The sequence below is a fragment of the Venturia canescens genome, chromosome 8, assembly GCF_019457755.1.
Source record: "Venturia canescens isolate UGA chromosome 8, ASM1945775v1, whole genome shotgun sequence".
Classification (NCBI taxonomy): domain Eukaryota; kingdom Metazoa; phylum Arthropoda; class Insecta; order Hymenoptera; family Ichneumonidae; genus Venturia; species Venturia canescens.
Genome location: NC_057428.1, coordinates 19,179,972 through 19,196,281, shown reverse-complemented (window position 1 = coordinate 19,196,281; position 16,310 = coordinate 19,179,972). Strand labels below are relative to the sequence as shown.

General features: G+C 47.7%; 1 protein-coding gene across 17 annotated transcripts in view; it reads left to right on the top strand.

Moving 5' to 3' along the window:
• The window catches only part of cic (Putative transcription factor capicua), a 52,617-nt gene that overhangs the window by 12,843 nt on the left and 23,464 nt on the right, over positions 1-16,310 (top strand). For 4 of the 17 annotated variants that reach the window (XM_043426188.1, XM_043426187.1, XM_043426183.1 and 1 more), the window contains exon 1: positions 815-3,849. The exons of 1 other annotated variant lie outside the window; for it this stretch is intronic. The gene's annotated coding sequence lies outside the window, so the exon portion shown is untranslated. Of the gene's footprint in view, positions 1-814; positions 3,850-16,310 lie in introns of those variants that run through there. 12 more of the 17 variants (XM_043426178.1, XM_043426184.1, XM_043426179.1 and 9 more) reach the window with 8 other exon arrangements.

Here is a 16,310-nt window from a genome sequence, read left to right as displayed (position 1 = left end):
AAAAATGCGAACAAAGCGGTTGAACGAGTTTGGAAATTCGGCTCGATGTTAATTCGAGCGTTTACATTAGTCAAATGCGCGTGAAAATTCGAGCGTAATCTGTGCACATGGGAGCTCGTGAATAAAGCGTGTTTTTTCGGAATATTTGCAGGCCGAAATGGCGAGGAAAGGCGGGAGGGTGATTGGCGGAAAATTGGAGGCGATAAATTTCGAGGGATTTAGCTGGCAATTTGAAAAATGTGTTTCGTCCCTCGCGACGATTCGATGCGATAACGTGTTTCGAAGGAAAAATGCTTAGAGCGTAAGCCCCCACGGGGCGGTGGGTCGTAACGCGTGTGCGTGCTGCCGGGGAGGCTCGCCTATATATCGAGCGTGTTTTGCGAGTTCTGTGGCTGCTTCGGATCCGTATGAGCGGGCTATCCGGCGAGCTGTGCGCGGGGCGATGAGGATTGTTAAATTTTTATTCACCGGTGAGCGGTCGTCGTTGTCGGTCGAGAGGACACGGGGGGGGAGGAGTGCGGTCGCCGCAAAGCGTGGCAACGACGAGTAACGCGACGCGACTGCACGGCTCGTGTGCGCTCGAAAAATCAGGCCCGTAACACCTCCGAGTTTCTCCCAAGTTTTGAGAGGCTCGCGTCTCAATGGGGAAAGGAAGGAGCGACGTAGAAGCAAGGAGAGCTCGAAGGGGCCGGAGAATTTGAGGAATTTTGAGAAATTCCTGGGGGAATCGATGTCGGGATAACTGTGACTCGGGGAACAAGAGCCGAGCGCCGATAGCAGCAATAGTCGAGCTCTCCTCGGCGAAATAAGTTTTCAAACTTGCCGCTAGAGAGCTCAGGCTCTCTCCCTCTCTCGGCGAGAGAGAGACGCGACACCCCCACACACACGATGAGAGGAGCAGTGCTCGACGTGAGAGGGCTAGTATGAATGGCGCTAGTCGGCAGCGCCTCCACCGAGAGAGTACCGAGCCCCTCTCTTCTTCTATCCGTACTCATTCATCCTTTGTTCTGCACGAGTCCGCGGGTGGATCTCGAGCCGAATATTCGCGGTATTCGAGTGCAAATGTCAGTGGCTTTGTTCGTCGGGATGGTTGAACAATCGGGGGGAGTTAAATAGGGAAGAGAAACGCCCACAGGTACGCGGAATAAAGTCGCGCGACGAGCCAGTTTCGAAGTTGAGCGGAGGAGGAACGTTTGAAAATAAGTGAATTTCCGTCGATCCGGAGGGGGCCGCGAGGCCGAGGGGACACGGGAAGAACGAAACGCCTGGTGTGTACGCTCCTGAAGCGAGCACGAAGACCGGTGCGTTCGCGCGTCCGTGCACACACGTTGACACGTTTTTTTGCCTGCTCGTTCATGCTCCTCCGTCCACTTTTATTTTCTCTCCGTGTATATACGGAGAAGGAGCGTGCATGTGAGGCGGTAGCGTAGGCGCCCCGGATACCCGGCGTGTATCAACACCGACTCAGCTGATCCTCGTTGCTGCGTGCACGCACACGCGCCTTCGGGCTCGAGTTTCTCCGTGTGGGTTCGTGCGTGCGAGGGAACTGCGAGAGAAAAAGAGGGAAAGAGCGACGGGGCACCGCGAGTGTTGCGGGCTCACGCGAACGAGGCGCAAGTCTCGAGCGAGCGAGCGAGCGAGGCCACCGAAAGAGCCAGTCCAAGTTTCTCCCTCTCCCTCTCTCTCTCTCTTTCTCTCTCGTTCGCTCACTCCCACTCGGGGCTCTCCCTCTCTCGAAAAAGGTGTGCTGCGCGAAGCAGAGAAAGAGAAGCTCTCGCGCGGAGCCTCATACATACTTGAAGAAGCGCCTCTTGGAGGGGGCCGTGCCAGCGCGGTGGCAGCAGCGTCGACACTGCGAGACTCGAGAAATACCAGCACCAGCGCGAGAGAGCAACGGAGACGGGGAAAGCGAGCGAGCGAGCGAGAACGAGCCAGGAATAAAAAGAGCGAGCGAGGGGAAGAGACGGCGAATGCACGCGTGTGATTTTCTCTCGAGCGTTGGTGAGTGAGCGCACAACTCGGCGGTGGTGGAAGCCAACAGAGAAAAAGAGAGAGACCGAAAGAAGGAAAAAGAGAGAAAGATAATGCGAGAGGAGCAGCAGCGCGGAGCGCGTTTCGAGGCGGCGAGCCCCGCAAGTCTCGCCAGTAAACCTCGCAGTCGAGGATGTCAATAATTCCGAGTGCCGGTGATGGCGTTTTTCCTCGCTCTTAGCCACCTTAATAAACATACCTTTTTTTCTGCTCAATCACCACCGTAGACAACTGAAAAGCCAGAGAGAGTGAGAGAGACGCCGAGCGAGCGAGAAAAAAAATAAACGGGAGAACGTCAAAACTCGAGAAGGAAGAGCAGAACGAAAAAATCGAGCGAAGAAGACTAAAAGTGATACTTACGTATTTATATCTATATAACTATACAACATTCTCGGCGATCGCTCCCCGCTGCCGTTGTAACGCGTCGCGCTCTCTGTCGTACGTACGTAGTATTTCGTATTGCTACATGTATTTATAAGTGTTTAGTGTAATATTGTCGTGAACGGTTTTCTCGCGATGCATGTATAAAATCGTGAGCACACGAGCGTAAGCGAGCGACACGCGTGCACAAGTGTATTAATACGGGTGTTGAAGGAGTCCGAAGCCCAGGCACGTAAGTTGACGAAAGTGTTGGATTCGCCACGAGTTGAAACTCGGCGAGAAGAAGCGAGCGAGCGAGCGAGAGAGAGAGAAAGAGAGAGAGAGAGCGAGCATTGGCGGCGGGTGACATCGAGAGCGACGTCGTCGGTTCTTGACGAGCTGACACACCGCCGCGCACAAAACAACAACAATAATAAAAATAAATAGAAAATAAAAACGGCCGTGCGCGCTCCTCCGCCAGTGTCCGTGCAACGTCGAGTTCCCCGTTGTTCTCTCTCGATTTCAATTTCATTATTTCCCACGAAACGAGCTCGAAAACTTTTCGATCGTCGTCGTCGTCGTCCGAGTCGAGCGTGCGGTTCCGCGGCTGCGGTTTCCAGCCGGAAGGTGTAACGCCACCGGTTGTGCGGGGGCGAGAGAGAGAGAGAGAGAGAGAGGATTCTCTCCCGTCGAAATTCCGAACGGTTCATCTCTCCGATCGAGATCGGTATTTTCACTTTGGTTCGAAGGAACCGGGCGGCGAGAAAGGGGGGCGGGGGGAGAGGAGCGAGTAAAAAATGCGGATGTGAGCTCGGCGCGATACTTTTGCCCGGTGGATCCCGGACGTGCCGGAGCCCAAAGTGAAAGAAGGCGATTCGAAGGCGCTGGGCTCCTGGCTCGCCTCGCGAAAAACGTCCTCGTTATCAGTCGTTGATCGGGACATCGGGAGGAGAGGTTCGAAGGAGCTGCTAAATAAATAGCCGAAGAACCGCGTAATAATCGAGCCGAGGAGGAGATTAAACGTCTCAGGTGTGTACGAGGAAGCGTTGCGGTGGTGTTCGGTGCGTGTGTGCGCGCGTATCTCTCTCCTAGTGTCCCCGGCTGTGGGTGTTTTGCGGTTGTGCCGCGCGCGCGGTGTTTATTTACTCGTTGCCCTCTGTTGCGGAGGGCAAAACACCCTGGGTTCGGGAGCACCTCCCCCGGACGCTCTCCTCCTGGCCCCCTCCTCGCAGCATGCTCGGCGAGACCGCAAGCGCATGGAGTACGCGGCGAGAGCATTCGTCTCAGTCTTCTTCTCGCAGCTCGTTCTCCTTCTTATTCTTCTCCTCCGTCGTCCTCCCGTCGCCCCGCCGCGCTCGTGCATATCGTTTCGTCGAGTGATTTCTCCGAGCGTTTCTTCGTCGTCGGACTGCCGGGGAACGAGCGCGAGCAAGCAGCAACAGCTCCACTCGTTTCGATGTACGTATACACTTACACTTGTTTCATTATCAAGGGAGAACGGAGCGAGAGCGCGGCCCGCTCGGCTCCTCTCCCTCGCTCTTTCTTTCACGCTTTTTCATTCTATTCGTAGCGAGGGCCCGGGGCCAGGGGGGGGGCGGACTCAAAGAAGGGGAACACTCACACCGAAAGGATCCTCGTACACCCACTCGAATGCGATACCTTCCCGAGTCTCTCCCTCTTCGCGGAGCTTTCGTCTCTGTGTGCCTGCTGGCTTGCTTGCCTGTGACGGAAGAGAAGAGTTTAGAGAGGGACGGGGCGCCGGGGAAGATGGATCGTGCGGCTGAGCTCGCGGCTTCGTCCACTGAGCCTCGACCCAAGCGGGAGGGCACACACATAACTTGCCTTCCCCCTCGATTCTCTCTCTCTCTCTCTCTCTCTCTCTCTCTCTCTCTCTGTCGTCTCGTCTATTTATACGGCGGCCATACGCGACTCGTATTTTCCTCCTCTCTCTCTCTCTCTCTCTCGCGGCATTCTCGATCGAGCTTCCCTCGCTATATATGGCTGATCCGCCGTCTCCCCACCGCAGGCCGCGATTCGACTCTCATTTTTCACGCGGCACAGCGCGCTGCATGTTACTCGAAAGAAAATAACCTCCAAAATGCGACTCGATTGTTCCTCAACCTGGCTCGAGTACATCGACCGTTTCATGAATGAAAATATGCTTTTTATCGCGGCGTCTCATGTCCGAATCAACATCTCCGCCTTTTTCGTATAATTCCCCCTCCGCGCACTCCGGGAGGAAAACCTGACCCGAAAATCCAATGAAGGTCGATCGGAGTGTTTGCTCCACTCCCGGAGATTCCTCGAAGAGCGCGAAATCAATAAAAATCCTCAGAGCTCTTCGGACTCGTGTCAAGAGCTCGTGGAATCGCTCGTACAGCGATCCACGCACAACGATCTTCCTTCACCCGTCTTTGTCTCCCCCATTTTCGTCCTGCACCAACCTCCCGCTCTCGCTTCCCCTCCGTCCTTCCGTGGCGGCGTCTCTCTCCCGCCGAGGGACGCTGCTACTATCGCGTATCGTACTCGCTACGAGACCGACTCGTGCTATTATAGTATTTCTCGCTCGCCCCGCGCTCCCCCACTCCCCGGCTCTATCTCCGTTCCTCTTTTATCTCTCTTTCATGCTCGCCTCACTCGTGGCCCGTACGCTCGCGCGCAGTTCGCGGACTCTCTCGCGCCGCGTGACGACATCGCGCGCTCAGCGAAACGAAACGAGTCGCCAGTCGCTTCGACAGACACCGACCGGCCTCACTCTCCGCGCGATTCTCTCAAAAGAGTTCTCTCGCCAATAGCGAAACCGAGGGGACGAGGAGAGCCGCCAAAAGAGCGACGATAAGAGAGCAAAAGGGAGGGAGAGAGACGAAAATTGGGGGGAAGGGGGGACGAGATAGCCTCGCGGAAAGACACTCGCGTACGGCGCTCTCCACAAAACCACCCACCGATCCGTCAACCCCCTCCATTTTTGCCCTCCACACGAGTCTATCTACCGCGCGAGGCAACGCTCAGCTGTCTCGCTAGTTTGTATATATTTATTCGCGTCTGTTCTCCCCGTGCCGGGCTCTCCGGCTCCTAATGCTCTTCTCCCATTATATTTATACGCTTTCCGTACGCGCATCGCCGCACATTTGCAAGCGTATTTGCAATTTACGTGTACACAGCGAAGGAGCAAATGCAGCGAAGGAATTTTCTCACAATGGATTGATCGTGTTGGTGCGCGCGAGAGCGCCCCGCGTCTAGCCATTGCCAGAATCCATCCGTCCTGCGAGCGCGAGGGGCGAAAAATTATTCGCCTCGCCTCGTCGCTTCTCACTTATTTCTGCTGTGTCCCACCAATTTCGTTAAACGAAGGAAAACGCACTTTCGGCGCCCAGGAATCTCTTGCTCCGCCGCGGGACACGGCTCGAGACGACATTTTCGACAAGATTTTTTTCCCGAGGTCTCGTTATACACCCGGGATCGCGATGCTCTCAATCTCGATCCGACTCGAGCAGGGGCAGTTCTCAATTTCGCGACGTTTCACCGTCCCAGGAATAATTCCCCGAACGGCCTGCTCCTGCGGCGGTAAATTCGTTCGAGATCTCGGGGAATTTTCGATTGGGAAAGTTTCAAAGTTCGCGGATACGCGCGCACACGTTTCCCGACGGTACTGGACTTGGCTCATTTCCATGCAAAATAGCCGCGCGCTCGGAGCCCCTGTGAAGGATAGAAGAGCTAAGAACAGCGGGGAACAATCATTGATAAAAATTCAAAAAATGTGTGGAATCAGCTTGAACGTGGTTTGAACAGGTGGCGAGAATTTGCGTCACGTTTGTCTCTCTAGCGTTACGCACACGCCGTTACCGTTTTTTATCCTTCGGAGCTCTAATCAATTGTTTCTCCGAGGCTTTTTCAGCTCCAGTTTTTATCCTCAGGCCAAGCGATTCAAGAATAACAACAATGTTACCGAGCCTCGTTCTGAATACATTAAAAGCCCACACTTTTTTCCCTCGAGTTCCTTTTTTCATACGCTTTTTATCGCTCGCCATTTGTATATATAGAGACACACGGAGGCGAGGCGGATAGCGCGTGCACGAGTAGTAGCCCGGCAACACCGTCCTGCATTCCGCGTCAGCTGCGCCCCCAACCCGGCCCCGTCGCCACCCTTGCGGCCCGATGCTCTGACGTCCGAACGGCTCCCAACCCTTTTTTCCTCATTTCCTTTCCATCGGGAGCAAATCCTTTTCCACCGTTTGAAATATCCCTCCGTCGAAATCCCGAGCGCGAACCAACGACTTCTTTGCTACTGTTACGAAATAATTTACACCGCGATCAGATAACGGACTCGAAGGAGCGTCGAAAAAGCAACGAAACACGTTCAGCTGCTTGACGCCGAACCGGTGACGATTATTCTGCTTGCCTCCCCCCTCCGGTTGACGCAACTATCGAACCGAACTAATTCCCAGCTGTTTTTATCATTCCGAAGTTTGCATAGATGGGAAAAAACGAGAATTGAAATTTCCCATAAGCAGGCTTTTCATTTCGGGCATCACTTTTGGAGGATAACTATAAAGTACGTAGCCAGCATTTCAAGGTGACCCAAGTCCCCGAACCCTCGTTGGGCGAGCCTGCAACACTGCTGATTACCGAAATAAAAAACGTGGTTATATCCATCGGACGGAATCCACGATTTTTGTAAGATTTTTACAACTTCTCTACCCTCGCTAAGGCTACGTTCGACGACCTTGGCTACCTTCTTGTATGAGCCTAGAAGACTGATTCGCAGGGAAAAAAGTTTTGCTATATTCTTACCAAAAGTTCCAGGGTTTAGCCAAGATTACAACCCCCCCTGAGGCTGTGTTCCGGAACTTTGAACACCTTGGAATTTGGGCTACGTACTTCTGTGGTGGGCCTCCAAAAGTGATTCCCGAAATACTAGTAATGGTATTTATTTAGGCTTGTGCCTTTACAAAGCAGAACGTGTCAAGTGGTTTTACATTATGCTTACAAAAATATTCGAAATAGTAAGGATATTCGTATCAGGGTGTGCTCAAAAATCTAATTGTGCGTCCAATACAGAACTGTTTCAACAAAAACTTATTTCTAATTCGTACATTTGCACATTATCTAGTGCTCATACCTCTGATAACTATTTCTTTATTTATGATTAAATGCATGCTCATGTAACTTTACATACATCGAAGTTTCAAACTTCATATGTCATCGGTACGACTAGCTCGGTATTTTGGTTTATCCGTTTCCTGTCATAAAAGCCCGAATTTTACAAACTTCGAGTATTCATCAAGATTCATCAAGGTTATTCAATGCTGTTGTTGGATGTGCAATAGGGAGATACTTTTCTCTTATTGGTGCATAAATCGGGCCATCGCACAAAATGTGCTCAATAGTCTCGCGTTGAAATCTGTTACATACTTACTTTTTTACTTTTTTGATAAGGTTTCATTGAAAGATCGCGTCTCGCTAGGCGCAATCGTGCTGCCAACCTTATGAGTGTAACGGCATTGGTGCCTTAAGGATATATTGCACAGGCGATACAATGTTGCCATGCTAAACCATGCTAAAAACATAAAAAAATTCAAAATGATCAGAATTTTATAAAATTTGGTGAACATATTTAGTGCCAAATTTGACAATACAAATTTTTTAAGATTTTTCTTCGGTACAGTTATCGAGTAATTGATCACTAAAGTTCACGTGTATAAGCATAGCGTTTCCATATATATATAGGTATACATTCCAGGCATAAGAAATCTGCTTTAATGCGTAATTACTCGATAACCTCAACAGAAGAAAATTTTGAAAAAATTTGTGTTTTCGCACTTGATGTTGAAGCACATTATCACCAAATTTGATCAATTTCTAATTATTTCGACTTTTGTATCATTCACCCTTAAGAGGATGGATCAGTCGGTATATCGCAACCGTGAGTGCGAGAGAGATAGCTGCAAATTTCGAAATCGAAATTCTTTGACACAGTTTGACCGATTAAAAAAAGGCTCTGTCAGTCGATTTTTGCCATCCTTCTGCGTAGGCTGACAGAGCCTTTTTTTAATCAGTCAAACCGTGTCAAAGAATTTCAATTTAAAAAATTCCAAGTGAGGTTGTCGACTGATCCATACTCTTAAGATACTCTTCACATTTGAATTCATTCAATTGTTTCACATTCTTGTACAATGGGCTATACCTTGACAGCAGGGATCGGATCACATCATCTGCTCTGAATTGTTTGTCTTTAAGGAGTTTCGGTACAGGCGATACAATGTTGCCATGCTAAACCATGCTAAAAACATAAAAAATTTCAAAAAGTTTAGAATTTTATAAAATTTGGTGAACATATTCTTTAGTGCCAAATTTGACAATACAAATTTTTTAAGATTTTTCTTCTACACAGTTGTCGAGTAATTGATCACTAAAGTTTACGTGTATAAGCATAGCGTTTCCATATATATAGGTATACATTCCGGGCATAAGAAATCTGCTTTAATACGTAATTACTCGATAACTAAGTAGAAGAAAATTTTGAAAAAATTTGTGTCTTCGCACTTGATGTTGAAGAACATTATCACCAAATTTGATCAATTTCTTAATATTTTGACTTTTGTACCGAAACTCCTTAATATTTGCCAGTAATGGTTCAATTTGCATATTTATGTTATTCGCTGCATCTAGCGCTACAAGCTGGTCAAAAGCAGTTTTTGGAAAGCGAGTAGGACCCATTTCCAAGAGTTTTTTAACGTACGACAATGTTTTTTTTAATTACTCTAATCGTGTTATTTGGTGTGCACTCCGCGGAACTGCAAGCACGCTTTTGTAGAAGCGGAGTTGTATTTTATCTGTTTCATCAAAATGGCGCAGTCCCCAAACGTTCGCAGAATACAGGAGGGTCGATTTAACTACTGCTGCGTCCAATGATTCCCGAAATAAAAAAAACCTGGTTATTTGAGATTTCAATTTTCGTTTATTTCCATCGATGCAAACTTCAGAATCGTGCTGTTTTTCGGGTCCTCGTTGATAGAAGACGTACTCGCGAGATGAATTCTCGCAGCGACGGAGCCCCGAAACGCAAAATTTTTATGGAAATTTCCATGCGAATGACGCATTCCGGAGCAAATCGACCCCTTCGGTTTGGCGGAAAGGTTTTTCATCCTTTTCTCATTTACCAAAGAAATTTTTCAGAGTTTGGAAAAGTTGAAATTAATGCTGATTAATTCTACTTGAAAATTTTTAAGAGCTCATAGTTTCACCAAACATTGGCCAAATCATAAATTTTATTCCATTTTCTTCGTTTTCAAATGTAATTTAGAGAAATACAGAAGATATTAAGGCTTGTCGCTAATTTTTTCTGATTTTTTTTTAAATTGAAATTTTTTCAACGATTCTCGATTTTTTAAGTTCTCGGTGTATATCCTAGAAGATTTTCAAAGTGGTGTCACTAGAAACAAGCTGAATTGGTAAAAAGTCTTTTTTGTAATGAAAAAATGAGTAGAAAGGGGTGGGGATCAAATTTTGGAATGACTAAAATTTCGAACAGCTAAAATCTCGAGTTTATAAAATTCGAATGATAATATGGAGACAAATAGATTCGACTGGAGCTTTGAATGCCGAAAATAAATAAAGCAGAAACTGCAAGGTTCGAAGCACGTTTACATCGAAAATAGAATGTAACAATCGCCCATAGGACGACGACTAAAATATCGATTTTTCGAAAATTCGACTATCACTCTTTCGATTCATAAATCACTACGGTCAGCGATACTGTGAAAATTCACAATTTTGAAAATATAATAACGAAAGACCAAATATTACTGAGGTTGAAATACTGAAACACCAAAAAGTCGAACAGTCAAAATAGCGAAACGTTAGAAAGTCGATCGATCAAAATAAAGAAACGCAGCGGAGCTCCAAATATATACACGCGTCTCACTCACTCACTTACTCAGACCGGTGATTTCCAATTTTAAACATCGTCATTTTGACTTTCGCCTTTTTGAGCTATCGCTATTCCGCATATCTAAGTTTCATAGGCTCGAAAAATTCACTTTCGATTTTTTGCTACTCTATATTCAGGTCTGTCTGTAAAACAATTACTCTCCATTTTGAATTCGAAAATATGAACTTTTGACATTCGGATGGTCTGTTAAAATTGCATTCTAAATGAAAACTATTGAAATATATATTTTCGGGTAAATACGAATGCAAAGAAGGAATTTTTAATTAAACACGCAGTCTGCTGAATAGTCGATCGGGAATAAGAATTTCAAATTACTTATTTTTCTCCAAACTGATATGACAACTTTTAAAATTTCGAAATATCGACCGTTCTACAATTCAGTTATTCGTCATATTGAACCCCACCCGTAGAAAGCGGAAAGATGTCGCTTTGAAAATTTGGGAGAGCTTGTAGAATATGCCAAAGTTTCTTAAGAAGAAGAGAACAAAATAAACAATGCCAATAATCTCAAAATTTTCGTATTTTATCTAAATTCTAAAAAAAAAAACGTCCCGATCAGTCAATTTTCGAAAGCATTGTGTCACTGAACAAAAATAACGCCTTTTTTGAAAAACTTCACAACCATTTTTGGGTCGGGGAGGAAAAATTGGTAAAAATTTGGAAAAATGTCTCTGGTGCAGTAGAAAACGTTTCCGCCAAATGGAATTTGGCCTGCAATGTCCCAAATGTAGGGAGAAGAGTCCAAAACGAAAGAACTGAGGATCCGAAAATGCGGATCCTCGGGAGAACGAAGAGTTTTCGAGCAGTGAAAAAGAATTTCGTGCGATTTTCATCGACGTCCAATCAATGAAAAGCGGCAATTCGCGGTCGACAGAGGCTCGAGTAGCGAATGAGTAGAAAACGCGACGATAACGAAGAAGGAAAAGCAGCAGGATGATGCGAAGGAGACACACGAGACGTTACGGTGCGAAGAATAGATTCGCCTCATTGACTATTCATGAATGGGATTCTCGGTGGACGATGCAGGTTGCTAAATCCTACAGCGATGATTGGTCTGCCAAGTTCGAGCCTCCCTGTGGCGCCGTCCACCCGCTGACCCTCGATAAGGCGCCTCGAGTATCGAAAATCCGAAAAATCACGTTTTTCAAAGAAAATTTTCCACGCTCACTTCGAGCACGGCCGCACCGGCGTTCCCACTCGAGAATCTTATGCTAATGAAGCAGCGCCGTCGGTGCTCCGAGGCCTCAAAACACACGCGCTGTTTTCGCGTCAACTTGTGAATATCGAATTTAGGAAGAAAAACGTGCCTTTTGACGACTCGCTCTTCCGAGGCGAATGCTTCGATCTTTCTCCTCGAAGAATTGGCGAAAGAAACGCGAGCGAGTCCATGGAAATAGAGGTACGAGGAGGTTTCCGCGAGAGCCCCTGAAAAGCTTGGTCTCTCGTCTCGTAGGAGCGAGCGCAGCTCCCTGCGAATGGCCTGAAAAAAAAATGATAATTTCATAAACCAGCGTCTACCGATTGATCTGCAATTAACATGTCTCGCGCGAGTATGCGGTAACGCGAGAGTGCATTTTGCTTAGCGAAGCAGCAGCAGCAGTACTTTGTCTCGGTTTCCCACTCCGCGCTATTCCGGTTTTACTATTACGACGTCGGCTTGGAGCGAGCGCGTAAGAGCGCGAGCCTCCCAGACCCCGTACCCGTCGTCGGCGTTGTCTGTGCTCAGACGACTCTCGTATATAGCGCGTATCGCGGAGCATACTCGGAGTAACGCTTTTGCCGCGATGTATAATAGCGAGGCTGACTCAAGTGCGTATAAATCGGCCGGGGCGGGCGCGCGTGCTTTCGAGCGAGCGTCTGCGTCTCGATGGTCCACGCTGCCGCGGCGTTAATCATCGCAGCGACGGAGGAGTTTTTTCTCCATTCGGTCGCGTCTCTATTCATAGAAAGCATCGTGCAAATTCGCCGTTTCGATAGCCCGCTCGCGGTCGCCATTTTTCGAGTGTACTTTTTGTCCGGTGGGCTCTCGGCTGTGCGCAAATGGTCGCCGCGTCTCGAGACGGTACTCCGAAGCTCGGAAGCGAGGACGGAACGAGCGTCGGGAAGAATCGAACTCTTCTCCTGCCCCCGTCGCGCCCCCCAATCCAATTAGCTTCGTTATTGTCTGCCGGAATGCTCGGCTATTAATTTGAATTGTTTACATGCGGCTCGAGTTTATGCACAGTCCATTATAGTCGGGGCGCACGAGGTTAATGTACAATTTAGTGCTGAACCCCGGCACTGGCGGCTCCCCGGCGTACGCGTACGCCGCGCGCATTATATCATTTCTGCGTACGGTTATTATACCACAGACGGGAAGTTTCCTGATGCACTCGTTGACGGAGCGGAGTCGCGAGAGGCGCGGCTCCTCATTCTTCGTCGTAAATGGACGGAGAGAGAGAGAGCGAGAGAGCGCCGGGCGCGAACGCAAAGTGCGCGAGGGCTCTTCGTGCACTTTGGGGAGCCCGGATAGGTAACTCGATAAAATGGTGAGCCGCGCGTCTCGCGAGCGGCACACATACGCGCCGTCCTCGACTTTTCGCGCTCGGTGTTCGCCTCTTTCCGAGACACTGCGAAGGGCTCCCTTTAAATTCGTCAGCGCGAGGACGTCGTACGAAACTCGATTCAACTCGATTCGGGTTGCACGCCCTCTCGGAACTGACAGCGGCGGAGATGCTAATGGAATCGGGGCTTCAACGTTGAGTTTCATCTCGGACGGGGACGCCGCAAAGAATTCACTTTCGTACGTCAATTTTTTGAAGCCCGATAACCGGCGAAAGTGACTCGACGGTTTCCGGCTTATTCTAGGGAGCCACCGAATGGAAATCACGCGGAATCTCGATCCGAAATATGTCATCGCGTCGTTTCGTTCCTCCAAGCTCGTCACACTCCTCCGATAGCGGCTTATCGCGAAATTTTTTGTCCGCATGTGCCCATCGATAGAGTTTGAGTGCCTGAAAAAAGGAACTTATCGCAGCCAAAGTTGTACAATTGTGTTTAATCGCACGGGTCAGGGAGTTGGCGATAGCCCCCCTCCGCTCCCTCGATTCTCGCTTCTCATTTTTTTCATTTTTTCTAACGTTTTCAACTAAATCTTCGAGCCTCGCGACTCGCGTGCCCTCTCCACCGTCGATTCGGGAAACCGGCTTAACGAAGCGCTCCGATTCTCGCTTCATCGATGTTTAATTCACTCCGATTTCTAACGTGCTTCGAACCTCTATTATTGCTCCTCGACATTTATTATTCAGGCAATCAATTGGGTCGTCTCGTCTCTCTCGTTCGCTGCGCGAGCACTCGATTCATCCGAATTTCCTCGGTCCGAAGAGCAGAAGCAGGGTTTCGGGAGGGGGGACGCTCAATCGGCCCGGGAAAACGATGATTTTTTGCGTCGTCTCGGGAACCAACATTTTCCACTGCACTGGCAAACTCGCACGAACACAAAGACCGCAATTTCCTACGTTTAATCAGCGCCGGTCAAATTACCGGGCTCATCGCTCGCGCGCGCGCGCGCACCGTTTCGGACGAATTTTTCGAAATTCATCAGATATTTTTAACCAGGCCAAAGGGAGCTCTTTTCTCTCATCGCACACTTTTGTTCCTTCGGCGAGCGCGATAGTCGGAGATGAAAAAATATCGATCGACTCGAATCCAGCGATTAATCCCCGAGAGCGCGCCGAATTCCCTGAACGATTTCACAGAAAATCGCGAAAGTGTCGAGCCAGTGGGGTCGCACCGAACGAACTTGTGTGCAATCGAGTCTTTTATTTTAAAACGAAAAAAATTCGCTCAAACCTGCCCTCCGGAATTAGAACGATTTTATCGCTTATTTGTTGCGAGGAATTATTGAAAAAGGTTTATCGAGCGTGCCTCCAATCCCATTGTCCTCTCCAGCGTACCGATTCGACTCCCATTTTTTGTCAAACTCCAAAAAAATATATGAAGCTCACACTCGCTTGTTTCCAAGTCTCGCGAGCCAAAGAAAGCCTTCGATCCCCCGTAGATTGAGTTTTTTCCATTTACTCTCCCGCCCCTGCGCGTCGCAACGGTCTCCATCGTGAAAGGATCGCGAAATTCATTTTGCATCTATTTTCGTACGGCTTTGGAGCACGTGAATATACGAAGGTGTCACGGATCTCGTTCAGAGCACGTAGTAATACTGCAGGATTGAAATAATCGCGTGTTTCTCTACGTCAATCTGTTTATGAATTAGTCTCCTGCTAACTCGATTTCGACTCGTCATCCTCGATATCCACCAACCCCTGAATTCGCCGGCTCCTATGTTTAGCTTTTTCGATACTTTCAATTCTTTGGCTCCGCAACGCCAACGAACTCTCGGTTGGGAGGGAGCAGAAAAAAAACTCGACAAAATTACCAAATTTTCCTGCACCCTCGCCGATTCATTATTTCCGTCTATTTTCGGCCATGTTTTTCATCTGCTTCAATAGATTTTTTGACTCCGCTGGCTTCGAGCTCTCTTACAAACCTCGGTAATTCGATCAAGGTTTTATCACTCGACGCAGCGTCGTCCAGGAACTCGTAAAAACTCGTTTTAATCTCTCGTTTTTACAGAGAAAATTCTTCCTGGAGTTCTCCCTCGAATTTTTCGATCTTCATTAAAACGGGGGAAAAAAAATTCTCGCTCTCCACCGACGATTTAATCTCGCTTTCGAAAAAAATTGAATTTTATATAATTCTGTAATAAAACGATCGATTTTCCCGTTGTTTTTCACCGACACAATCGCATTCTCGTTACAGAGAGACGTTTCAGCATGGAATAACGTATCGTAAAAAATGCAAATTCCCTAGTTTTCATTCCATTTCAACGTGCTGGCTCAACGACCATTATTTTAGTCTCTAAAGTAAAATATGCTATCGGAGTGCGACGCTTGTCCGGGGATTTAAATCGGTCTAATAATAAAAGCTCATTAAAAATGTCCGATTAGCTGGAATCTCATTAACGAGAAATTTCATCCGTTTTTAAATATTACATTTCCACATGCTCGTCGAGCGGATCGTTTCGACTGGCACACTTACATCAGCGGAGAAAAAATTCCAGTAAAAATTACTTTTTGGTGTAGTAGGCTCCGACGTCGTAATATTTATTAATTCTTACGAGGATCCATGGTGATTTTTTGGGAAGCGAGAACTCGATGAAAAAATGAAATTCTGCCACGTACCATAGTAAATTTCTAAACACTTGAGCGGATCATCGATGCTCGAGTTCGAGCTCCTCAAATTATATTACGAGGCTGAATTTGCAGCGTCGGGGTCCAACGAAACGATCTAAAAAAAAAGTCTCGAATAATTCCAGTAACTCTCCAATTTTGTTCCCCGTCGAATTTCCAATTTGTAGTTTTTCAACCCACACCGAACGATTCGTGAAATAAAAAATTGGTCACTTGCAGATCTTTTTTCGTTTATTTCATTGGACGCAACGTTGCAAATAACTTGGTCCATTTTTGCGGATCGCCGATACTTTTATTCGAGCCCTTGGAATTTGTCTGTGCTCAACTGTAAACTAAGCAATAGAGAAATTTGAATTTTAAAACGACGCGGAAATTACAATGTTTTTCCAAAATTAGTGATAAAGAAGCTTAACACTATTTTATCTCCCGGTGTTCTCGGGAGAGAATTTTTCGAAAGGAAATTTCTTCTCCGGATGATATCGAGGCTCGTAATTAAGACGAATAGCAAGGATCTGTGATCGAAATTCCGTATTCGCTGTTCACGTTACTCTCGATCTGACAGGAAGTGGAAAAATGTGAGAAGAGGCGGGAAGGGAATTTCTTCCGGTTCGCTGCTGCTCGGTTGACTCAATTTCCACCAACTTTTATTGAATTCTCAAGTCCTCGGAGCGAGAGGGAGCTCCGTTGATTCTGTGCGGAGAACTTTTCCTGTGTACGTAGTAGTACGCACGAGTTCTCCGGCA